The following is a 25,882-nucleotide window of genomic DNA, read 5'->3' on the forward strand; positions in this document are numbered from 1 at the left end:
ATAAATTTTATTTTTGTCATTTATTTTGTCTTTTGTTGTTGTTTATTCTATTGATTCTTGCTTAACTCTAAATTCAAGCAAAAGTGGACTAACGAAGAAATATGTGGTAAAGTTCATTGTTCATGACTAAGCTGTAATGACGAAGGAGAAATCAAGCAAAGAGAAAACTTTATCACTAGTTCTGAAAAGACCTAAGTTCAAATTCTATCTCTGACATTTATTAACTGTATGACCTTGGGCAATTTAATTTCTCTCAGCCTTCCAACCCTAATTCCAAGATTCTATAATGATGATGACGATAATAAATAGTATTTGTATAGCACTTTACATAAGTTATCTCATTTAATTCTCACAAAAGGTAGATGTTATTATTATCTTCAATTTGTAGATGAGGGACCTGAAGCTGAGTTTAAATTACTTTCTCGATATTACAAAGTTACTAAATATCCTGAGGCAGGGACTGAACTCAGATCTTTCTGCCTGCCTCCAATCAAGCACTCTTCACTTAACCACCTAGCTGCCTAGTAATCATTTGATCTGCCTGTATCTCTCTGGTGCTGCTTAGGCAGAATTTGTACCTCTGCCAGAAATCTTTAAGAAATACAAATTTTCTGAGTTTTTTTTAATATGGACAACTTATCACATTGTTAGGACTCCAGGAAGTCACTTTCTGTAGTCTTTGTTGGGCTAGTGGCTTGAGCAGTTCAGAGTTTTGTTTGGATTTGGTTTGGTTTTTGTTTGTTTGCTTGCTTGCTTATTTTTGTCAAATAGAACTCTCTAGATTCCCTGATCATGCAATCATAGGTTTAAAGCTTGAAAGGAGCTTAAAAGTCATGTAGTCCAATTCTCTCTTCTTAGCAATGAGGAAACTGAGACCCAAAGAGATTAAGTAACTTGCTTAAGATCATGTTGTTGTTCAGTCGTTTCAGTCATGTCCAACTCTGCATGACCCCATTTGAGGTTTTCTTGGCAAAGATACTGGAATGGTTTACTATTTCCTTCTCCAGTTCATTTTACAGATAAGGAACTGAGGCAAACAGGGTTAAGTGACCTACCCAGAGTCACACAGCTAGTGTCTGAGACCAGATTGGAAGGCAAGAAAAGTATCCTTCTCGACTCCAGGGCCCTGTATCTCCTGTTCTGCCTTGACGCCCACAACAACAAAAACTCGCCTATGGTCTTATAAACTGTACATTGGCAGAGTCATGATTTGGATACAAGTGCCCTGACTCCAAATCCAGCACTCTTTCCACCATAGCAGGCTGCCTCCTTAAATGAAAAAAAAGAATAATGAAAAACAGTCTTTGTAACAGAAAAAAAAAAAGTTAAGCAAAACAAATCCATATAGTTTTCATGTCCAAAAAATAGGTCTTATTTTGCTCCCTGAGTTCATCAATCAGCCCTCTTTCAGACATCTGGAGCCATAGTTGGTCATCACATTAATTAGAATTCTCAAGTCTTTCAAAGTTGTTTTGCTTAACATTGTTGTTGTTACAGGATAAATTGTTATACTGATTCTGCCTAAGTTACTACAAATCACAGGTTTCTCTGAAACTGTTATTTTCATCATTTCATACCCTAGTATTTGAGGTCTTTGAAAACAATGTACCATGTTTATTTGCTTCTTTATATGCTATGTACTTCATCTGTTCCATTGATTAACTTTTCTATTTTTTTAAACCAGCAGCAAATAGTCTTGATAATTACTATAATGTTATAGCATAGTTTGAGATCAGTTGCTGTTAGGCATCTTCCTTCCCAATATTATTTTTCATTATTTCCCTTGAGATCCTAGACCTTTATTACTCCAGATTAATTTCATTACTATTTTTTCTAGCACTCTAAAGTAATGCTTTGGCAGTCTGATTGATATGGCACTAAATAAATAAATACCTTTAGGTAGTATTGTCATTTTTATTATATTGTCTCATTCCTGTTGCTCTCCTGGCACTGTTGTTTGCTTCACTCCTCTGTGGCTGTGATTAATTGTGGTTTTAATGTTTATAAGTTTCAATATAGGCTTAATGAATGATTCAAAGGGGATAATATATTTAATATCTTACATAAAGTTCTGTCAAGAAACTATGCATATATCTATTTTTAATTAGCCAGGTTTGATTTAGGGTGGGTGAAAAGGCAATGTCTCTTTAGAGATTCAGTTATTTATTGTTGCTTCTTTTTTCCTATTTTATATAAAGGCCAAGGACCAAAATGTTGTAGGTATCTGAACCCAGAGCAAAGGATGTGAGTTGGATGAAAATGTGGCCTTAAATTGAATTTGCTTTTTTAGAAGCTCGTAATTGTAGCAAGCCATTCCAAAAATGTAAAATTTCCCAGCATCACTGCTTGGTATGAGAGGTTGATGACATCCAAGATTACACGAGTCTTTTAAATTTCTCTTCTGATGATTGTTTCATATCATCTGATACTTCATCATTAAGAATGTCAATGGCAATTCTACTAAACATTGTGTGAGGGTATATCCTATTTAGACTTCAATAAAGTTCAAAGTAATATCAGGTAATGACAGAGACCATGAAATGTAAAGGGAAGCCACTTTCAAATATAAAGAAAGCATTCCACATCTTAGAAGAGGGCTGAGGTTTTGAATGACTCAATTACTTAAGAAAATGTCAGCAAAAACAATGAACTTTCCTCAGAGTACAGATTGCTCTGTCACCATTTCCACAGTCACTCATTTGCACAGGGTCCCAAAATGAACCTGGGAAATGTAACAAGCTAGTCACATAAATAAAGTTGGGGTCCCTAACTAAGGAAATCCTGTCCTATATGAGGTAAAATTATAAAGGAGTGGATATACTTCTCCTACCTCCAGACAAAATTCAGAGCCAGGCTCTGAGGGAACAACCAGAGAGACTTCACAATTTCTAAGCTAAAGGTCTCTAGCCTTTCTAAAAGAGCATAATTGTATTCCAGATACAAAGAGTACTCCAACAGAAAGAGCACAGTAACATCTGGCTAACCCAAAGGTTAGAGTTGATAGAGAGTGAAATTTCCTATCAAAGTATAAGCCCAAGAGAATCTATGGGATCAATATTTTTAACACTTAGCACATTTCCTGGCACATAGTAAACACTTAAGAAATGTTTATTGATTGATTAGTTGAACAGAGATGTGTCCTGTGAAGAGCTAACCAGCAGTCAACTAGTATGTTGGCTCAGTTTTACAGCAGCTGAACTACCATCCAATAAATTGGCCCAGGTATGCCAGGTATGAGGAGCCAACCCAACAACATACTGATCCATATAGCAAAAATACTATAACCTGCAGGGCTCAATCCCAAGAACCACTTGCACTAACTGTGCAAGATGCTGTACCTTACAAGGGGCCTGACAAGCCTAAGACTGAAGTCTTTTCATTGAGGCACTGCTGTTCTAGAGTTGTGAGTTGGCATGGCCAAGTAACTTTACACAAGCATCACTACCTTTGTGCCCACTTTCCTCACCACCTTCTGCATGGATTGCTTATGGTTGTTGGAGAGTAAACCCTAGGTTTGGAAGGGAATATTTAGTAATTACTGTTTTGTTATACTATTTGCTAAGAAGTGACTGAGTCTATTGGTTGGCTAATTCACTACAATGTTAGGAAGCTAACCAACTACTGGATTACCCTTAGAACTTGAGGTACCATAGGCCCTTCTGAGGATCCAACTTGTTGGTGTCAGTGCTAGGGAGAATGAACCCGGGGAGAAAGAGATATAATGCATGTGAAAATTTTTTGTCAGTCTTGTTACTACTGTATGTCCCTCCCAACTCCTTTCCAATCAGCAACATTCTCATAGAATACCAGAAAGCTTAGGCTGGACTGGCAGTGTTTAGAAAAACTGGCACTTGACTTGTAGGACATTTTATGGACCTGATCTAATTTTTAAAGTGGGTACTTTGCCCCAAATGATATGGATTTAGTGATTACACAATATGGTGATTACCCAGACAGAAGCCAATTTTTTCCTCTTATGTGATATTGTCAAATTACTACTATTGTCAAATTACTACTTCCAACGTTGCCTGCTTTTCTCTTTCTCTAGTCATAACACTGAGTAAGTGAAGCACAATGGGCATAGTAGATAGGATACTGGCCTTGGAGTCAGGGGCTGAAGTCCCTCTTTACTCTGACTTTTACTAATTGAGTCAACATGGGTGAGACACTTGGCTTCTCAGTGTTCCAGAAAACTCTCTAAGACTAAAAGCTTCAGATGAATTATTTGTTATCAGAGGAGGGTCTCTCCAAATCAGGAGTCCAATAAGCTATTAATGTCACAGATCTGGACCAGACCTCTGAAGAGAGGTCTATTTATAGTAGTAGATTTGTTCCTGTTCCAAGACTTTAGAGTCACCTGATTTCTTGGGAAATCCTTTTCAAAATCAGGGTATGATAAAAATGAAAATATTCCTAAAGCTATAGATCCAAAGCTCACCTAGGCAAAGATAGCAATTAAAAGCTTTGCTTTGTTTTTGCTTCTGATATTTATTCCAGTGAATGCTAGAGTGGATTACAGTGGTTTATTCTACATTGTAATCATTATGTGGAAATAGAAAACTGGATATTGTTTGCTCCTTTCCCATTAACATATATGAATAATTTCCACAATTCAAAGATATTGCCATTCTAACACTTTTTAAACCTGGCAGACAGGAAGATGGGTGGAAAGCTCCCATGTTTGGGTGTTCCTGACTGAGATCTGGCAAAGCAGAGTCTGTGAAATATACCAAGTGGCCTCAGCAACTTCATACATTTGTAGTTGGGTTTTGCCAAGGAAGCAGTTATGACTATCATCCAGGTGAGAAAAAAAACTTACTAGGTTAAGGTGTCATTTGAAGATGATCACAGGGATTCATTTATATACTTCAACCCTAAAGGAATGGTTTTGAGCCAAGGTTAAACAAGTTGCTTTTTCTCTCTGACTGCACCAAAAAAACCTGTTGCAGTAAGAAACTTGACAGCAGAATATTTTACAGTTTCTCCTTCTCAGACTACAGTTTTACCACATGGTGATTAATGTGGCAAATCTGAAAAAACTCAATGTAAGTGCTAGAAAATTAGATCAGTAAAAGCATTAGGATAAATTAAGAAGTTATGTGTTCTTATTGAATTATGAAAGAATGAAAATATAATTCCTAAATTGATTTGAAACTATTTTTGCAGATTTAAACACATATAATATAAACTTTAATTGTTTTATTGCCATGCTCTTTAATAGTAATAAAATGCTAATTATTCTTCTTTTGCAATAATTACCCATTCAGAATTAAATAGCAATGATAAGCCTAATGTTCTAAATTTGTTTTCTTCTTTGCATGTAGAGTTCCTGTTGTCAAGCAGTAATTACAGAGTGGGTCATATCCCCAGAGCCTCAACATGGCACTTGTAATTGTGGGTTGAAGGTTCTGAGGGTGGCTGCTACCTTGTTATATCAACCAAACAGTGAAGGTCTCAAATTCCCCCCACTTGCATTGAATATTGTTCTTTTTCACATTTCTAGAGAGAAAAGGATGTCAGAGCTATTATTTTAGCCCTCCATCATAAAAATAATCTGCATTTGAATACCTAGCCTTAAAAAGCAGGAAGAAGCAACAGGAAAGTAAAAGGTCTTTTGAGAAGTGGCTACTATTCTTTCCAGGACATGGAGTTATTTAGTTATTCTTATAAATTCCATCCCAGGGAGGCAGAACTACTTGTTTCACCCATACACATGTGTTTAGTGAGAAAAAGGCAGTTTGGTTCTCCCTGACTTTTTGTAAATAGATCCTGGCTATCATAGAGTGAAAGCTATAGGAGATCTTAGAAATCTTCTGGTTCAACATTCCCATTTTACAGATGAGAAAACTAGTCAATCAGAGGTTAAGTGATTTACTGAAGGTCACATTTTAGTAAGTTGCCCTGCTGGCACTTTACACAAGTCCTATGATTCCACATTCAATCAATCATTTAATAAACATGTATTAAATGCCTATTATGCCCTAGGCACTGTGCTAATTTCTGAGAATACTAAAAAGGCAAAGAGAATCTCTACTCTCAAGGAGCTCACACTCTAATGAGAAAGACTACATGCAAACACACACATATATATATATATATATATATATATATATATATATATAAATTGTATGCAAGATAAGTAGGATAATTAACAGGAAGGTTCTAGAAATAAGCCCTTCCTTGTCCTTTCCACTATACCATGTCACCTTTCTTTGACCTTACTCACAGGACTTGACCCCTTAGTCCCAAGGAAGTTTTGTTGAAATTAGAAAGAGGAAAAGAGAGAGAAAAAAGGAAGAGAGGGAGAGAAAGAAAAAGAAAATATCACTGGAAGAAGTTTAAATCTTGGAAGGGCTAATTTCCATGATTCACTGAGGATTCAATCCTGAATTTTCTAGTCAAATTTTACTCCAGGTATGGATAGAGTGAGGCTTTGTGACCATTTTTGTCTTCATTATTTTCTTTTATTATCTTTCTTTTTTATTTATTTATTTGGATAGAGGATGTTGTAGTAGAATGATAAAACAACTTTTTTTGCCCTTGTTAGATATTCTCCTTCTAGGGTGGCTAGGTGGTATGGCAGGTAGAGTTGTGGGCCTAGAGTTAGGAAGGCTCCTTCCTGAGTTCAAATCTGGTGTCAGACACTAACAAGCTGTGTGACCCTAGGCAAGTCACTTAATACGTTTGTTTCAGTTTCCTCATCTGGAAAATGACCTAGAAAAGGAAATGGCAAACCATTTCAGTATCTTGACCAAGAAAACCCCAAGTGGGGTCGTTAAGAGTCAAAAACAACTGAACAATAACAAGAAGATATTCTCTTTATAATAATTCCATATCTCAGTGAAAAAATAATGCTACTCAATTCATAGTCACCATTCCATGCTTAGAAAAATGCAGATTCAGTCATATAAAGGAACAGATTCTTAAGAATGTGATATTTTAGAAAAAAATCCCATATAATCCTACAACTTTATTCTGTTGTATAGGAGGATCCTCTTCCCCTAAGCATTACACAGAAAAGACTAATACTTCACTAAAGAGTAAATAAACCAGAGCGCAAGTCAACAGTAAAGTTACAAATAAAGCACAGGTTTTTAAGAATTTTACATAGTATGTTTTCACCTAGAACCATGATTCTCAAAGTACAGTTTGGGAACCTTCTGAGTCCCTGGAATTCATTCAGAGAATCTTCTCGGTCATTCTAATATAGTAAACATCAACAGATATAACCTACACAAAGAAAGTATATGTGTGGAAATCCTCAGTAATTATTTAGTGTAAAGGGAGAAACCAAAAATGTTTTTGGAGATCAAAAAGTTGGAAAAGCACAGAACTAGAGCCGGCTTCTCATCCTTGTCCTGTTGTGTTGGCTTACTGTAAATTCTATGCCCAGTAACAACTGGGATTTTACTCCCCAGGATAAGCATCTACTGCCTTGTTCCAAGGACCAAATAAAATTAAGAAAATTACTGGAGTTATTATCCTAAATGGAAAAATATAAAATAAAAGAAAAAGAGCTATCTTCCTCTCACCCCTTACAAATGAACCTTACAGGTTTGATTAATATAGGTAAATAACCAATATAATTTTAAATAACATTTTTCTAGCCATAATTCCTTGCTTTATACTCATCTTTTGAAAACATCCACAAATACCACAAGGGGCACAATAAGAAGGATGAGATGACAGTTTCCAAATTAATTCAGAATGAGAAGTTTTTAATTGTCTTCTCTAAAGCAATTTATGGGAAATGATGCAGTGAGTGATTTATGTGTTCATAATGAAAAGTGCGCAAGTCTGGGAACAGAAGATCCTAGCCCTTTCTGTTATTGCTCACCCTCAGCATTCTCTTGGGTCCGAAAGGTTATCTCTCTTTAATGATTATGCAGTAGGAGGAAAGCTTGACATTTTGCATTCTGGTCAATATGCCAGTTAATGTGAACACGGACAGCACAATCTAATACAGAGAGTGCTGGATTTGGAATAAACAGGGGCCTATGCTTAAAGCCTGTCCCTGGAACTTACTAGCTGTGTGACCAATGGCAAGATATTTAAAGTTTTTTCAACACAGTTCCTTCATTGGCAAAATGGGAAAAACCATTCAATGAACAAGCATTTATGACATGAGAACTAAGTGTTTGCACTGACCTTGGTGCTGAGAATAAAAACACTAAAACAGTCCTTACCCTCAAGGAGTTTATAATACTTGTAGGACTTCTTTTCCATGTTTGTTGTGAGGAACAATTGCTGTATAAAGTTGGTTATTGTCATTAAGTCTCCTTAATTCCTTAGTGGGAAGTGACATCAATTTAGTGTGATAAAGCTTTAATTACATCAGTACATTATCCTATTGGGTGAGTTGAATACTTGAGGTTTTTCTTTAAGGAAATTAAGACTGACAGAACAACTGATTGGTTACTCTATCAGAGCCTTAATGGGTGCCACACTGATAAGGGGGTAATCAGATTTCATGGGAAGCAGATTTTAATGCTGAGTCCTGGGTTCCCTTTAAGCGATAGATGTACATCATTACTGCACTTGGAATAGATTCTTTTCTCTGTAAATTTTTAATCAGCTTAAAAATTTTCATGGAGTATTTTACTCCTGTTCCTCAGGAGTAAAATAGCTTAGCTTCTTTTGACTTTGAATTAAAATGGAAAGGTTAATATGTATGGGGAATAATGGCCTTGTGCCAAAGACCTCTTTGCACAGGTCACAGTAGTTTTGAAGTCTTCTTTTTATCCTGGTCATGGACCATCATTTAGCTGACATTTTTCTAACTATTCTTGTATTATTGGAATTGATATTTGTAATTTTGAAATACCATGTCTCACTCTCTTCACGTTTCACATCCTTTTTAACACTGAAAAACAATTAATCTGAACCGACAAATTTTTCTACACTGCAAGCAAATACTGTTTAACTCTAATGTAATGAGGAGATGAAATCTACTACTTATGTCAACCCAGAGAGAAAATTGGCTGGAATAGTTTAGGTAACAGGACAACAAATGTATAGACCAGAGAATCAAGATGAATTTTATCTGCTTTTATATTATAAGTTCTATTGTGTTTATACACAGAACATTTCCTCATTTTGGGAACATTATGGAAATAGAGTCACAAAATATGATTAGAACATAGTGTTTGCACCCTTAAAGCTCTCTCTCTCTCTCTCTCTCTCTCTCTCTCTCTCTCTCTCTCTCTCCATATATATATATATATACACACACACATATAATTTATATAACATGCACACATATATATGTATATACTTATATGCCTATTATTATTATTATTATTATTACATGAAAGGCAAAGTGGAATAATGGATAGAGGGCTGGTTTTAAAAATGTAATCAGCATGACCTGGTTTCAATTCCAATCTGTGTCACCCTTTCCTGAGCAAGTCATTCAGTCTTTCAGTACTCCTAGGCAACTCTCTAAGACTGTAAATTGTAGAGGAATTGACATTATGATTCTTTATCAATGGAGGGATTTTGCTACACTTGAAATCACAGGCTAAGAACCCCTTCCTATATATAATGTGTGTGTATAATGTATATATGTATATTATGCTAGAGGAGAAAATGGCAAACCACTCCAATATCTTTGCCAAGAAAACTCTAAATGAGGTCACAAAGAATTGGACGTGATTGAAACAACCCAATCCAACAACAAAGGCATGAAAAATAGGAATGTGTATTTTCACCAAAGACACTGCCATAACAGAGGTGATGCAGGGCAGAATGCAAGATGAAGATGGCCTCCCCACAGATGTTGAGGTCCTCCACGTGCTCATATTTACATATGTCATTATGCTGGTTGTTTCAAGCCCCAAAACTCAGCTATAAGGCTCAGGGGGTGTGTTTAGAATGGGAATTTGAAGATCTTCCCTGGCCCTCAATAGATCTGGGGAGGAGTTTGAAGACCTCCCCTGCTTTGAAAGTAAACTTTGCCCCTTAATAGAATGAATATAATCACACAGAGCCTGTGATGGATGGAATTTGCTAAAGGGTGGAGCAGAGCCCACAGGAAGCTTCCCTGCTGTGAAGATAAACTCTGTCCCCTAACAGGCTGAATGTAGTCACATGGAGCCTGTGGTGGGAGGAGTTTTGCTGAAGTGAAGCAGAAGCCACAGGGAGCTGGTTCAGAGCTAGCCAGACATTGGTGGGGAGAGAGGGTGTTCATGAAGGAGATAGAGAGGTTTGTAAGTAAATGTTGATCTCGTATTGATTTGTGGGAAGGCTGAAGGATGCTGTGACTCTCAGCATTATTTTGACTTCTGAATATCTTTGGTACTATGATGGAATCAGCTTACTGGTATTGGGATTTGGTTTTCTGGTGTCTAAAATCCTTCAGTTCTATCCTCTGTCTGTAGAATCTGGTACATTTTGTGATCAAAGGTCATGTGATACTTATAGTAATGGTTTTTATCATGATCCTGGGTGCTGTAAATATTGCGTTGGCACTACAGGGGGTGGGAGGAGGATGTTATTTCTCCTGTCTAGAACAAAAATGCTACAATAACTATCTTTCACATCTATTTCTAGAAATCTGCCTGTTCAAGGAAACACTGATCTCAGTGTGTGTTGCTTAACCCTCAAAGTTTATTAAGCAGGTTCTGATCATATGATCTTTGGAGAAGACTAAATTGACTTTAAAATTTCTTGCTCCTACTCTGAGAAGAAGTAGGCTGGTCACTTTGCCAACATTTAGTTTCTAAGTCCATTAATCAAATAAGTTGTACTAGCAAGAATTGGATCTTAAAACACCCATCCTTGTTTGCTCCATACTGATATATATTCTCTGTGTCAGCAACCAGGTTACAAGTCCTAGATTCATGCTTCATCACCCCTCCTCCACCCCCACCAAATTCCCACCTTAACTATATAAATTCCAAGGCAAATAACACAGGAACCAAGCCTCCATGAATTCTTTACTCATCTGCTTTGCAACCTGCCTGTTCATGCATCACAACCACTGCATCTCATTTGATGTTGTCACACAGCTCTCAAACCAATACCTAACCACCTCAGCAGCAATCAGCAAACCAATCAGCAGCACTCTGATTACTTCCTGATTCCCCTAAATATCTTCTATGTGGAATAGAGTCAAAAACTTAGAGCCACAACAGCCACAAGAGAATACTCCCTGGCAAGCAATAACTACTCCACATGTCTCTTTAACTTTGTCAATCCCTCAGTATCTCAATAACCTCAAATATCCCACCTCCAAGGCTAGAGTTTCTATACACTAAATAATTTTATTTATTTAAATCAAAATTTTTAAAATACACAAAAAGTGGGGGGGAAAAGGACATCCTTGCTTTATTTCCATATTTGTTGGGAAAGGTTCTAGTGTTTCCCTATCACATATAATACTTCTTTTCAGTTTTACAGACACTTTTTTCTCATATCAAAAAAATGCCTCTGCAGATATTTTGTGAGGTTTATACCATAAATGCCAAAGATTTTTTCTTCATCTACTCAAATAATCATGTTCAGATATTTTTGTTTTCCAAATGATTAATTTTATTGATTTCTTTCCTTATGTTGAACAATCCTTGCATCCCTGGAATAAATCCAACTTTGACATAATGAATTATTTTTTTAATTGCTATAATCTTTTTCTCAGGATTTTATTTGAAATTTTTCAAATGGATACAGTATATATTAATGAAAATGGTCTATAGTTCATTTTGTCTTATCTTTCTCTGATTTTGGTATCAAGGATTATAACTATCTCAGAGAAAGAAGATTGGTAGCAAGTATTTTTTCTAAATTTTTTAGAATAATTTGCGAAGAATAGGCATTAATTGTTCCTTTGAATTTGATAACATTCTCCTATAAATTAATTTGAACCAAAAGGGACTTTTTTTTCTTTAGTAGTTCCTTTATAGCTACTTCTATTTCCTTTATCTGGAATTAAGTTGAGATTTCCATTTTACACCTTTTCTTTAAAATTTATTTGCTGTTTCATTTTTGAAGGAAATTATTTCTTTAATGTTCTCAGTTTGTATATAATTGTGCATAGCTGAGTCTGATTCTTTTTTTATTTCTTCTGGTTTTGTTGCAATTTCACTTCGTTTTTTAAAATTCATTGGTTTGGTTTTCTGCCCCTTTCCTTTTAATCAATTGTCTAAACTATTATCAATTTTGCAAGTCTTTTCAAAGGGACAGCTTTTAACTGCATTTACCAATTGTTTAGGCTTTTTATCTTCAATATTTTTTTTTATTTATCATTTGATTTTCAAGATTTTCTTTTTTGTGTTAATTTGAAATTTTTTATTTGTCGGATTTCTGATTCTGTTTTTGTTTTGGGTTTTTTTTTTTTGTTTGTTTGTTTTTTGCTTTTTGGAGGGGGGAAGGCAGAGCAATTGGGGTTAAATGACTTGCCCAAGGTCACATGGCTAGTAAGTGTTACATGTTTGAGGTCTGATTTGAACTCAGGTCCTCCTAATTCCAGGGCCTGTGTTCTATTCACTGTACCACCCAAGTGCCCCCCACCCCTTTCTGATTTTTAAAAATGTATATTCAGTTCATTAGTCTTATTTTTTTTACTTTGTTACTTTATGTCATTAAAGATATCATTTTTTCTCTGATAATCGTTTTAGCTGTATCTGAGAAATTTCAGAATGTTGTCTCATAATTATCATTTTCTTCCACATGACTATTAGTCATATCTATTGTTGATTTTTGATCCATTAATTATTTAGGTTTTCACTATTGTCTCCATGCACATCTGTATCTTTTGTTTGTGGCTACTGAATTGATTGCCATTTTTATTGCACCATTATATCTATAAAAGATATATTTAGTATTTATTCTATTTTTAATGTTATTTATTTCTATTATTTATAATTTCTCTGTACTTTAATACATTGTCTACTTTTGTAATAGTCCTAGGATATATGTAGATTATTTAATAGTCCCAGACAGAAGACACTATAAATCTTTTGGCCCTAAATTCTCCAAAATTTTTAAAGTTTCATATTTAATTTTCTACCAACTTTTTTGTTAGATTTGCCGATCTTTAAGATAACAACACTAAAATCCTACTTTTTTTCCTTTATCACCCATGTCTTTTCGTAATTTAGCTAATTTGTCCTTTATGAATTTAGATGTTATGTTATATGGAGTATATAAATTTAATATTAATATTGTTCATTATCTATTATTCATTTGAACATTAATGTAATTTCCTTGTTCATCTCTGTTTATATCACAATTTTTTCTGTCTGATAACATAGTTGCAGTTCCTGCTTTTTTAGTATCCACCTTACACATAGCAAATTCTGTCCCTATCTCCAATTTTTATTTCATGAATATTTTTTTAATTTTACTGATGTTTCTTGTAAGCAATAGATTGTAGAGTTTTACTTCCTTATCCAATCTATCAATATTTTATTGAATTTTTTAATCCATTAATATTTTTAATTCACTTTTATTTTCAGTTTAGAATTCTCTTCCCCCTTCTCCTCCTTCATTAAGAAGGTGGAGGAAAATCAAAACCCATTAAAAATGTGTACAATAATGCAAAACAAATTTCCATACTGGCCATGGAAAGACAGAAAGAAAGGCAGAAAGACAGAAAGAAAGAAAGGAAGGAAGGAAGGAAGGAAGGAAGGAAGGAAGGAAGGAAGGAAGGAAGGAAGGAAGGAAGGAAGGAAGGAAGGAAGGAAGAGTGGAAGGAAGGAAGGGTGAAAGGAAGGAAGAGTGGAAGGAAGGAAAGAAAAGAAAAGAAAAGAAAATGTGCTTCATTCTACACTCCTGAGTCCATCAGCTCTCTGTCTAGAGGTGGATAATATTCATCATGAGTCCTTTGGAATTGTGTTTGGTCATTTTTGTTGATCAAAGTTCCTAAGTCTTTCAAAGCTGATTATTTTTACATTATTGTTACTATTGCATAACTTGTTCTCGTGGTTCTGCTCACTTCACTTTGCATCAATTAATATAAATCTTCCCAGATTTTTCTGAAGTCATTCTCTTCATCATCTCTTATATGATGATAATATTCTGTCACATTCACATAACATAACTTGTTTATTCATTCCCCAATTAATTATAAGTGCCTCAGTTTCTGATTCTTTACCACCATGAAAAGAGTTGCTCTAAATATTTTTGTGTAGGTGAATCTTTTTCCTCTTACTTTGGCCTCTTTGGGGTAGAGACCTAGTAGCAGTATTGCTGAGGCAAAGAGTACACAATGTAATAACTTAAGTCCAAATTTGCTTTTCAGAATGATTGGGCCATAGTTTTCCCATAGTCCCTCCAGCATCTATTATTTTCTTTTTGTCAACTGTTAAAACTTGTGCTTGATGCTTGTTTATTGTAAATGTAGGTGTAAATACCTAAGGCCAGGCATGGTATTGGGCAAGACTGACCGGAGCTATCTGTCAGGGGCTGTCTATGCTTACAGGGGTACAGGATTGCCCCCATTAAAGCTACCAGATCATGGCTCCTCTTGGACAGAGTCAGGTGGGTTTCCCCATCCTGTTAGCAAGTCAGCTTTAGCAACTAAGCTGGATTAGCTGCTCTGGCTAAGGCCGACTAACGAGTGGACAAAAATGGTTTTGTACACAATTTTTAGAAGGGTGTAGCTATGTGTAAGAGGAGGGGTTGGAGCTTTATTTGGGATACACAGTGTGAGCTCAGACAGTACCTTGGGCCACCTAAGCTTATCTTTATGAAACTTAAACCTAGAGGGTGTAACCACTGGGTGTGATTATAATTTGATATTCAGAAAGGAGTTATTGTGCTAAGTATGGGGTAGGGGAAGGTCATAGGCCTTGCAGTTGCATTGATTTAATTAAGTTGTGAAAACAGCTGACAGAACAACATCCTGTGCTATACCCATTGCTCTCCTCTCCATTTCCCATAGTCCAGGCTTTTTCTGACAGGGGGGTCATAGGTTTCACTACCTCAGAATTGCTTTAATTTGAATTTCTCTAATTAGTAATGATTTAGAATATTCTTCATATAACAATTGATATCTTAGACTTCTTCCTCTAAAACTTGGTAATTTGCATCCATTAATAAAATGGAGAACTTCACATCCAAAATTATAAAAGTTAGCTTTATGTTTTCCTCCATTTCTACATCTATTTTTTTAATTGGGATTTTTGTTGTTGTTGTCTTTCCTCTTTTAAGTCAGTATTTTATTATTCCTACAATTATTTTCATTCAGTCTACTTTTATGCAATTCTGTTTCCATAGGCTATCTTTACAGGATCATTCTTTGTGAGTAAAAAAAAAATCTTCTACTTCTCAAACTTCCATATTTTTGGAGTTTAATTTATTGTTCTTCATTCCATTACTTATCCTTCTTTCCTCTTTTCCTCCCTTCCTTTCTGTTATCTAATTGAAAAAATGTTTCCAGTTATTGTCCCTCTCTGTTAAATGATTAACTCAAAATTCCCCTTCCTATACAATTTCTTTTGTTAGTTTTTTGTTGTTTATGCATTTTTTTCCTAAGAATGTCTTATTTTCATTATTCTATTTATTAATTTTCTTTTCTTTTTGTCTATTATGAGCTTTTATTTTTTGATTCATGATCTACATACTCATTTATTCTTTTGTTAACTCTGTGTACTCATGAAATTAAAATTTCTGATACTTGTGCATTAGAAGTTTTTTGGTTTTTGGAGGTTTTTTTTGTCTTTTTGGAGGGTAATGGGGTTAAGTAACTTGCCCAAGGTTACACGGCTAGTTTTTTGTGTGTGGGTGTTAAGTGTCTGAGGCCAGAACCGAACTCATGTCCTCCTGACTCCAGGGCCAGCACTTTACTCACTGCACCACCTAGCCACCCAGAATTTTTTCAAACAATGAAACAATAAATATTTTAAGCATCTACTATATGTCAGGCACTGTGCTAAACACTGGAGATACAAAAAGAGGCAAAAAAAAAAACAGTCCCTGCCCTCAAGAAGTTTACCAACTAACACAGAGAAACAAGCAAATAAATATGTACAAACAAGCTACATACAGGATAAATAGGAAATAGAAAAGGGAAGGCACTAGAATTAAGAGGCTTTGGGAAAAGCTTCCTATAGAAGATGGAATTTTAATTGGGACTTAAAGGAAACTAGCCAGAGATGAGGAGGGAGGAAATTTCAGGCATGGGGGATAGCCAGATAAATTTTCTGGAGCCCAGAGATATAGTATCTTATTCTTAGAATAGCCAAATCAAAGTTATTTGATTGAAGAGTGAAGGTTGAGAAGTAATGTGGAAGAAGATTTGATATGGAAGAGATTAGTTATGAAGTACTTTGAGGGCCAAAAAGAGGATTTTATATTTTATCCTGAAGGCAATAGAGAACCACTAAAGTTTATTTAACATAGGCCCAAACTTTAAGAAAGTCATTTCTGTGGCTAGATGGAAAATGATTGGAGTAAGTAGGGACTATAAGATAGGAAGATCCACCAAGACACTTGCAATAGTTCATACGTGAGGTGATGAAGGCCTACACCAAAGTGGTGGCAGTGTCAGAGGAGAAAAGGAACCATATTGAAGAAATGTTATAGAGAAGAAGTCAAATAAGTCTTGGCAACAGTTTAGATATGGGAGATGATAGCTAGTGAAGAGTTGAGAATTACATGTAAGTGTTTGGGAAGATGGTGTTGTCTTCTACATAATAGGGAAATTGGGGAGTGGGATGGGGAAATAGGAGGAAAGATAGTGAATTCTCCTTTGGACATGTTACATTTAGACATCTAGTCTGAAAGGCAGTGGAAGATGTGAGACTGGAAGTGAGGAGAGTGATTGGAGCAAGATAGGTAGATCTGAGAATCATCAAATCATCAGCATAGAGAGGATAATTAAATCCATAGCAGCTGAGGAGATCACCAAGTGAAGCTGTATAGAGGAAGAAGAGAAGAAAGCTCAGGACAGAACTCTGAGGGATTCTCTACTGTTAGACAGTGTGATCTGAATGAGGATCCAGCAAAGGAGACAGAGGAGCAGTCAGATAGGTAGAAGCAGAAGAGAATGGTATCCCCAAAACATAGAGAAAAGAGAGTATTGAGGAGGAGAGAGTGATTAATAGTGTCAAAGGCTGCAAGATCAAGGAGAAAGAGGATGAAGAAAAGACCATTAGATTCAGTAACTAAGAGATCACTGATAACTTTGGAGAGAGCAGTTTCAGTGAAATGATAAGGTCAGAAACTAGATTGTAAGCTTACGTGGAGAGTGAGAGGACAGACAGTGAAGGCACCTATGATAGACTGACTTTTTGAGTTTAGCTACAGAGGGTAGAAGAGATATGGAATGACAGTTATCAGGGATGGAAGGACCAAGTGAGAGTTTTTAGATGAAATTTAGATGAATGACTAAAATAATAAAACAAACTACAGAGAGAACAAGATATATATTAGGGAACCTAGATACAAGAAGAAATATGTAATACACTGCAAAAATATTTACAAGATTTTAGACTCAAGCATAAGAAAAATGAAAATCATTTCACCATGAAATATTCATTTGGCAAATGCTACCCAAAAAAAACCTCCAAAGAAAATCTTTACTCCAAAAAATTTCATAAGTTAGCATTTTCTCTTTATAGTGGTTTGCTGGTTTCCTCCTGGAAAGGTATTTAAAGGAAGTTTCAAACTTCAAGATGTTATGCATGTTTATTTTACCAAAAGGCGAATTCCTAAACTTACTGAGCTCTTATGTGATGACAAGCAGATATCAATAGCATGTGTGTGTGTTTAAATGATCTTAATATGTTTAAGTTAAAGATGTTTTTTTAACTTTATTGATGCATTTTATTTTTATATCACCTGTATTTATATATAGTATATATGCATGTTATAGATATTAATGTATCACTCCAGTCTCTTAACCAGAGAACTATCCTTTTTCATAACAAAGAGCAAAGAAAAAAGAGTACTAATACTAGTCAAGTCTGTGCAATGCTCCACATCCATAGTCATCCACTCCTCCAAAAGAAAGGAGGAAGGAGGGATATCTCATCTGCAGGACCAAACTTGGACATTATAATTTAATAGCATTTATTTATAGTTATTGTGTGTATTCTACATGGTTCTACTTATTTCACTTTGCATCAGTTCATCTGGCTCTTTCCATGCCTTCCTGTATTATTCTCTAATATCCCCTCTGGGCTACATCGCCAATTTACTTTCAGATATTGAGTCTCCAGAAATATAAATAAAACCATGGGATTCTGGGTATAACCCTGTGGAGTTTTCCTCCTACCACTGTAGCTCCTGAGCCTCCAAGGGTGTGTGCATCCCATTGAATCAGTCAGTAAACTTTTTTAGTTTTTATTTTTAGGAGGTTTTTTTTTGTTTGTTTTAAAGCAAAGTCATTTACTGAGTGGTACAGTCGTTACAAACACCACCACCCCTCACAAAATCCTCAAGTGTGCTCTCCCACCAACATGTTGTCTCCTTGGGAAGAAACACAGTGGTAAGGATGCACTTGTGGCAAAATGGTAACTCACAATTCTTGGCACTAGACGTCCTTTCTCCCTTTGTAGAATCTTCATGTTCAATTGACTGCTCAATTGGGCTCTTTCTGTTTCACTCACAGTCTGTCACTAGCATTTGTCGCTGCTGCGAGTTAACTCTGCTTACAGTTGCTTTTTCCCTCAAGTGAGGAAAGGTATCTCTCTACATCTCTGTCTATTCTTGGTTTGTCTCTCCACTCCCAGCTATATGCATTATTTTCTACTGGTCAAATAGCCCTGGTAAAGATTCCATGGATGTTGGAAGACAGGAAGGAGAAGGGCCCTCTCTTTCTCCCTCCAACTTCTACCCACCCACCCAGCTATTCCCTCTCAGAAAGTTAGTTGTTCTTGCATTTTTCAAGCTCACCTCTAAACAACATACTCCTGAACTAATCTTCTACCACTGGATTCACTTGCTGTTTTTATAGAGTGCCTTCTACATGTCTTATTCTCTCATTTAATGACAATATTCTTCCTTTTTAGAGTCTGGTGCTTTTCATCCAATGACCAAGACCTTATAATCTTCAGGAACTGATGAAAGGCTTATTCACACATTGTGATATGGTAGAAAAATTCCATGTCACCTACTATTTTGTTATGTCTGTTAACTGAGCAAATGAATGAAAAGACATTTATTAAGTGCTTACTATTTACAAAACATTGTTAAAGCTCCCCTAGGGATACAAATAGAAAACAAGCAAGTCTCTGCTCTCAAGGTGCTTACAATTAGTTTAGGATCTTACATTGTTACAAGAAGCAATGGCCACTCTCAGATAGGCCTACATTGGCCAACAGGGCTGCTCTGCCTTTTGGGGGAACATCAGGAAAATCAACCTCACAAATATAGCAGTAGATACTCTTTAAATAAGATGTGTCCTTGATAGTTATCATCTTAAATTTTCCAGTTGTCACAGTGTGCTGGGGTTTTTCAATGTGGTAACACTAACACTACTGTTTTAGCAAAAATGCAGAACTAAAAAATCCTAACTTTGGCAAATCTGCTCTCTGAACTCCTATGTGAATCCTCTCTGTTCTATTACCAGTGATAGACTTTGTATACATGTACAAGAAGAGAATTGTATATGGTAGCTATGGATAGAGGACTTGCTGAACCTGGAGTCAGAAAGACCTGAGTTCATATCCTGCCTCAGACACTTACTGGCTGTGCAGTCCTAAGCAAGTCTGTCTCAGATCCCTCTTCTATAAAATGGAAATAATAATAGCATTTACTACCTGTGAGTATATATTTATAAAGTGCTTTGCAAACCTTAAAGTGCTCTAAAAATGCTACTTCTTGTTGTTGTTGTTACCCATGCTTTCTGGTGGGAAGCTTGCTAGTATGATCCATTCATGAGCAATTTAATCTATCTTAAAATATTAAGGTCTATATTTATTTAAATGTTATTTAGTTTTGTGCATATAATTACCATCCCAAATGTTTTATGCATTCTTTAGTTATTTTGAATGGAATTTTTCTTTCTCTTAAAGAGTTGGGCCTCCTCTCACTTGATGTGTATCTAAAAACCATGTGAAATAGACCTTTCCTCATGGAGAGGGTTGTAGGTAAGAGGGAAGGGGAGTCTATAGACATTAAGTACTATTGAATTTTTCTTGCATATTCTTGCTCTGTTAGGACTAAATAAACCTCCTTTTGTTAAGTGTTCAATGATTTAGTAATACTACATTTCAATCCAAAATTGGATCTGAATTAACAGCTTCCAAACCTCAGGCTGTCCCTTAACAACTCTCTTTCCTCTTTCCCTGTTTGTTTTTTCCCTTTTGGTTTTTTTTTTTTTACTCTTTAGGTTTTGGGGGTTTTTTTACCCACAAATTGTGTGTGTGTGTGTATATTCTTGAATTGTCTCTTTTTTTCCAGATTAGTATGTTTTATAATAGATACCTTACATTTTCTTTCATTTTTAATCTTTTGATCTAGTTCTAATATTTTTATTATAGAATCATTGAATTCTCTTTGTTCTCTAATTTTCAGGCTAGTATTTGGATTAGGTTTTCCTTCTGTTTGGAGTTATTGATCCTCCTTTACTTTTCCAATCTTCTTAAACCTAGCTCCTCTCCACATACTCTGTGATCCAGTGACACTGGTCTCTGCTGTTCTACCCACAAAATACTCCATATTCCATGCGTTTTCATTGACTTTCTTACTAATGTTTGGAATTCTCTTCCTCCTCATCTCTACTACGTGACTTTCCTTCAAGTTTCAGCTAAAATTCCCCATTTTGTAAGAAGCCTTCCCTAGTCTCCTCTATAATTATCTCCAATTTATCCTCTCTGTGCATATAAATGTATGTATTAAGTGTATATACATATATATATGGATGTATGTAATCATTTTATTTGTACATAGTTTGCATGTTTTCTTCCTCATTAGACTGTAAGCTCCTTGAGGGTAGGCACTATTTTTGTCTTTTTTCCTCAGCACTTTTACAGTGTCTGATCATAGTGTGTGCTTCATAAATATTTAATGACTTGACTCTCAATGTTTTTTCCTCCAAAGTTCTTATTTCATTTTTAAACTCTTCTTTTCTTCCAGGTTCTTTTGTATTCCTTGTCACCAAGTCATTCCTCTACTGTGGGGTTAATCTCTTCTTGTGCATTTCCTTCTTGGACAGTTCTTGACCTATGACATTTCTTCATGTTATCTAGCATCTCATCTCTTCCATTTACTCACACATCTAGTCTCAGTTGCTAATTTGGAACTTATACCAGAGTTAGGCTCTATCCCCTTCTGTACTCTTTGATGGGCTGGTCAGGCCTTATTTAATCCTAACTTCACTTGGTTCCTACTGCTGGTTTTTATTTCCTGTGATGTATCTGAGCTCAGAGTATGGCAAACTTCAGTGTCTGGTCAGAGCTCTGAGATTAGCTATTCCCAATTATAGCAATACCATGTTCAACTCCCCTGGACTTCCCCAATCAAGGTACTGTGGTTTTCTCTCCCTTCCACCCTAGTATAAGCACTTGCATGATCTTCTGATCCCAACGTGGACTTTTCCAATTGCATCTCTGCTGTGCCTGTCTCTCCTGTGTGACAAAAATTCTTTTTTCAAAGTTTTGGGTTGTTTTCTGCCCACCCCCTAGAGTTTCCTGAATCATGGTTCTGGGTAGTTTTCTGTTCCCCTCCCCCATGGAGCTTCTCTAATAGAAGAAGATTGGTCTTCTGCCAATGTATGGTTTCTGTAGTAAGGACATTAACCTTCCCAAAACCAGTCAGGGTCCCAGGTGACCAATTGTCCCTAATGGGGTTTTCTTGATCAAAGTTCTAGATGATCTTTTGTCCCCCTTGGACCTTCCTCTATCAGGGTATTTGGTAATTTTCTGTATTTTTAGGGCTTCCCCTGTGGCATTTGCACCCCATTGGGCCTTCCTAGCCAGGATGCTGTCACAAGTTTTTTTGTTCAGGTTGCTACTGTGGGCTTCTCATCTACTTTACCTACACATAAATTTTCTGATAACATCTCTCTTCCAGTGCCTTCAACTTCTGGTTTTCTTCTTATGCCATTCTGGGCTGGACAAAGGAGCTCACTGGTACTTGTCTGGATTTCTTGGCCAATGTTTAATGTGATGAAGAATCTTTCTACCAGAGTAAAAACTGAAGAATCGGGCTCCTTGTGGAACTTTTCGTGTGGCCATCTTAACCAAAAGTCCAGACATGCATTTTCAAGTGACTCATTTTCTCTCAGAGGACAAGCTTTCCCAGCTATACTAAGTAAGGATTATCATCTTGACATGTCTAGAGTCTGACTTTCTCAAATATTCCAAGCAATCAATCAACAAGGATATATTCTGCATCTAATGGTGTTTAATAAGTGCCAAGAGGTCTTACTGCCTTTACTCATCTGTAAAATGAGGAGATTTGATTAGGTGATCTCTAAGGTTTTTTCCCATCCTTAAATGCTGCAATATTATGATCCTTTCCCCAGGACCTCCGAATGCCTACTTTGTCTCATCTTTAAATCCTATGATTGGGGGAAGGGGAGAAGCAAGACAAATGCAAGACAAAAGGTTCCCAGTTATTCCTTGTGCCCTCCACTGTTGATAAATGATTCTGCATCTCATTGAAGTTCAAAGGCAATTTTCTTGGTTTGGTGCTGTTTTTCAGGGGCGTACTGAGAGTTGAAAATAATTTATTTGCCCCAGCCTATAGGGGGGATTGGGGAATAGAGACAATGTTGGGACAGTGAAAACAGCACTTGAATTTGAAATCAGAGAACAATCTTACCTCGGCTGTATCCATGGAAAAGTGACTTAATCCCTTTGAACTGGAGTTCGTCATCTATTAAATGAGGAAGTTGGACTATATCTATTTTGTGGTCTTTTGACCCATTAGTGTTTAGCAAAGCACTTGGCACATCAGTGGGGGCTTAACATATGCTTGTGATGGGGCTGCTAGGTGGTGCAGTGAATAGAGCACTGGCCCTGGAATCAGGAGGACCTGAGTTCAAATCCAGCCTCAGACACTTAACACAAAAACTAGCCATGTGACCTTGGGCAAGTCACATAACCCCAATTGCCCTCCAAAAAGCAAATATAAATATATATGTTTGCGGACTGATTGTCTATGATTTACAAGGTGCATGCATTCTGTTCTTTTCTTTTCTTTTCTTATGGTATTGGTATAGGACTTGGGTGGACACCCACATCAACTTGAGCTCTACTCCAGCCATTAACTCCTGAACTCTAGTGACCCACCAGCCTCAGCCTCCTCCAGCAGCGATTATTGTCCCACAAGGAAAATCCTACAGGAAGCCCAAGTCCTCTTTTGCGTACGAAACAAGTGTTACTGTTGACTTTACCAACAAAAGAACTAAAATTGTGTAGATTATCCCTATGACTGGTGACTAGATAGATAGTCTGGCAAACAAGCCAAAAAACTTCCTTCTTTTAGGAAGAAGCCACTCTGGCAGCAGTTGATAGCTCCAGCAGGTGGCAGCAAGAGCTTTGTGTAGAAAGACAAACAGAGGCAGAGAATGGAGCCAAAGTGGGGCACAGCCAGTTACTCTGAAATGTAACCCTGAGAGGTGTTATACATGATGCATGAGCTGTCTGGGGAATTTTCCTTTTCCCATAAACCTCAGAATCAATGAGGAATTGTATCCCTTTGTGTATAGGAGAGAACTAAGAATCATTCCATTACTTGATTTTTTCCTTTGTTATTAATTTTCATTTTTGTCATTATTAAAAAGCTTAGCCACTTGATTTATAGTTCCTGTCTGGTGCATTGGTACAGAATGTTCTGGGTTGAGATTTGAGCCATATTTACATAACTATAATTACCCAAAGCACCCTACACTGGACCTAGGGCAGTGAGGGATTCCAAACTCATGGGATCCATGCTATAGTCATATAAAAATTTTTAAAGGCACAAGCAACATCCTAAAAGGCCCCATCCATTACTTGGCTTAAACTATAAATAATCTACATTGTAATGTCATAAAAAAATATTTAACTTGAGAAATTTAGTCCAACACTAAAGTTGGAAAATTTTTGCTTGGGGAATTTCATCCAACACTAGTTACAGGACTATATAAGAAAGAGAAAATCTAAAGCATCATAAAAGGAAAGTCAAGTATTACAAAAGACAATATATAAAAAGAAATAGTTATTTTTAAAGTACCACCATAATCCAGAGCAAATACAGTGTTCTGGCATGATGTTGAAGGAGTCTCACAGAATGCAGAAAAGACTCACTGTCTTTAAGGGGAAGTTACAGTCTAAAGACAACTGTAAAATGAGACAAAAGTATTTTTAGCAAAGGAATGGAGTAAGTGGACATGTACACAAACACCAAAAAGCATAAGAACTTTAGAGACACCTATGCAAGTTAAGCAGTTGTGTTGGGAGGGGCGGGGTTGTATGTGGTATTTAAAAAAGAAAGAATGCATGTACACAAACACAAACCTCTCCTACAAGGCATATTATATATATATATATGAAATCCTCATAAATTTTATGGTGTCAATTTTTCTGGGAAGCTACTCTGCCTTTATCTTTTGTTGTTTTGTTGAGGAGGGAAGGCAAGGCAATTGGGGTTAAGTGACTTGCCCAAGATCACACAGCTAGTAAGTGTGTCAAGTGTCCAAGGCCGGATTTAAACTCACATCCTCCTTCTCCAGGGCACCATGGTGCTCTATTCACTGCACTACCTAGCTGCCCCAATTACTCTGTCTTTAGGGAAAACATTGGGCTTTTGAGACAAAGTGGAGCAAAAATTTCTGATTTTGTACGGTTGTCTTTAAAAAATTGTAACACCCTAGAGCAAGTTCTACTTATAAGATTCCATTTCTTTTTCTGTTCTCTTTATTTACTTTTCAACTGCCAAACTGAATCAGTTTGGTATACACCATCTGAAAGTAATAATAGCCCTAGTTATTTTTATTTGATTTTTAAGTCAATAAGGTCTCAATTAATGACTAAAGAAAGATGCCATAAACTAAATAAAGTCTAGGCCAAGTATATGTGTATGTGTGTGTGTGTGTGTGTGTATCCTTCACAATTATGACCCTTCCCCCTCTCTGAATTTTTTAATTTATCTGTGCTGAATAATCTGTCTTCCCTACCAGTTGTGAGTCATTAAATACAAAATGGACTTTTCTTTGCCCATCTAGGAAAAGAAATAGACAGCAGAGTAATAAACTAATGCCTAGGAACTATGGCACTAAGGCACAGTGTAGCAGTTTTAATTCCTTTGTAATCATAAGGGAATTTCAGTTGGTCAGTCAAGAAACTTTACTCTGTGACAGTGTTCCCTTAGTTATACACCATAAGGATTTCAAGGATAGATTCTACAAGAATAAAGTACAGTTGCATACAATTCAATTCAACAAATATTTATCAATTTCTTACCATGCATTTAGAACAGACATCACCCGTGACCTCACAGAGCTTATAATCAAATAAGATCTGTTCATCTTTTGCTCTGCCCTCAAGGAGCTCATATTCTAATGGGAGAGACAACATGCAAGAAATTCTACATACTGGATATAAACAATGTAAATGGAAGGTAATCTCAGAAGAAAGTTAGCAGAACTGAATGTATACACACTACCTTAGGCCCACATGGGAGTGGCCTTTCTGATGGATACTTTTGTTCCACTGTGCCTCTCTAAATTGAATTTCCTGCCTGTGCCTTGGCACCTATTACTGTGCCTTAAGACACAAAGGAGGCACTCAACAAATATTGAATGAATGAATCTATACATCAAGTTTATTTTGACACTTTGCAGAGATTAAGTGACTTATCCAGTGTCACACAGCTAATAAGTATATATGATTGGGTTGGTACTCAGTTCTTCCTAATGAGTACTTTATCCACTATGACAACAGATGTCTCTGCTTCCAGGTTTATTAAACACTAGGTTATTGAGTTCCATTGTTTCTGATTCTTATCTAGT

The sequence above is a fragment of the Petaurus breviceps genome, unplaced genomic scaffold (assembly GCF_028583685.1).
Source record: "Petaurus breviceps papuanus isolate PSGF00001 unplaced genomic scaffold, PetGlider_PUasm1.0 90897, whole genome shotgun sequence".
NCBI lineage: Eukaryota > Metazoa > Chordata > Mammalia > Diprotodontia > Petauridae > Petaurus > Petaurus breviceps.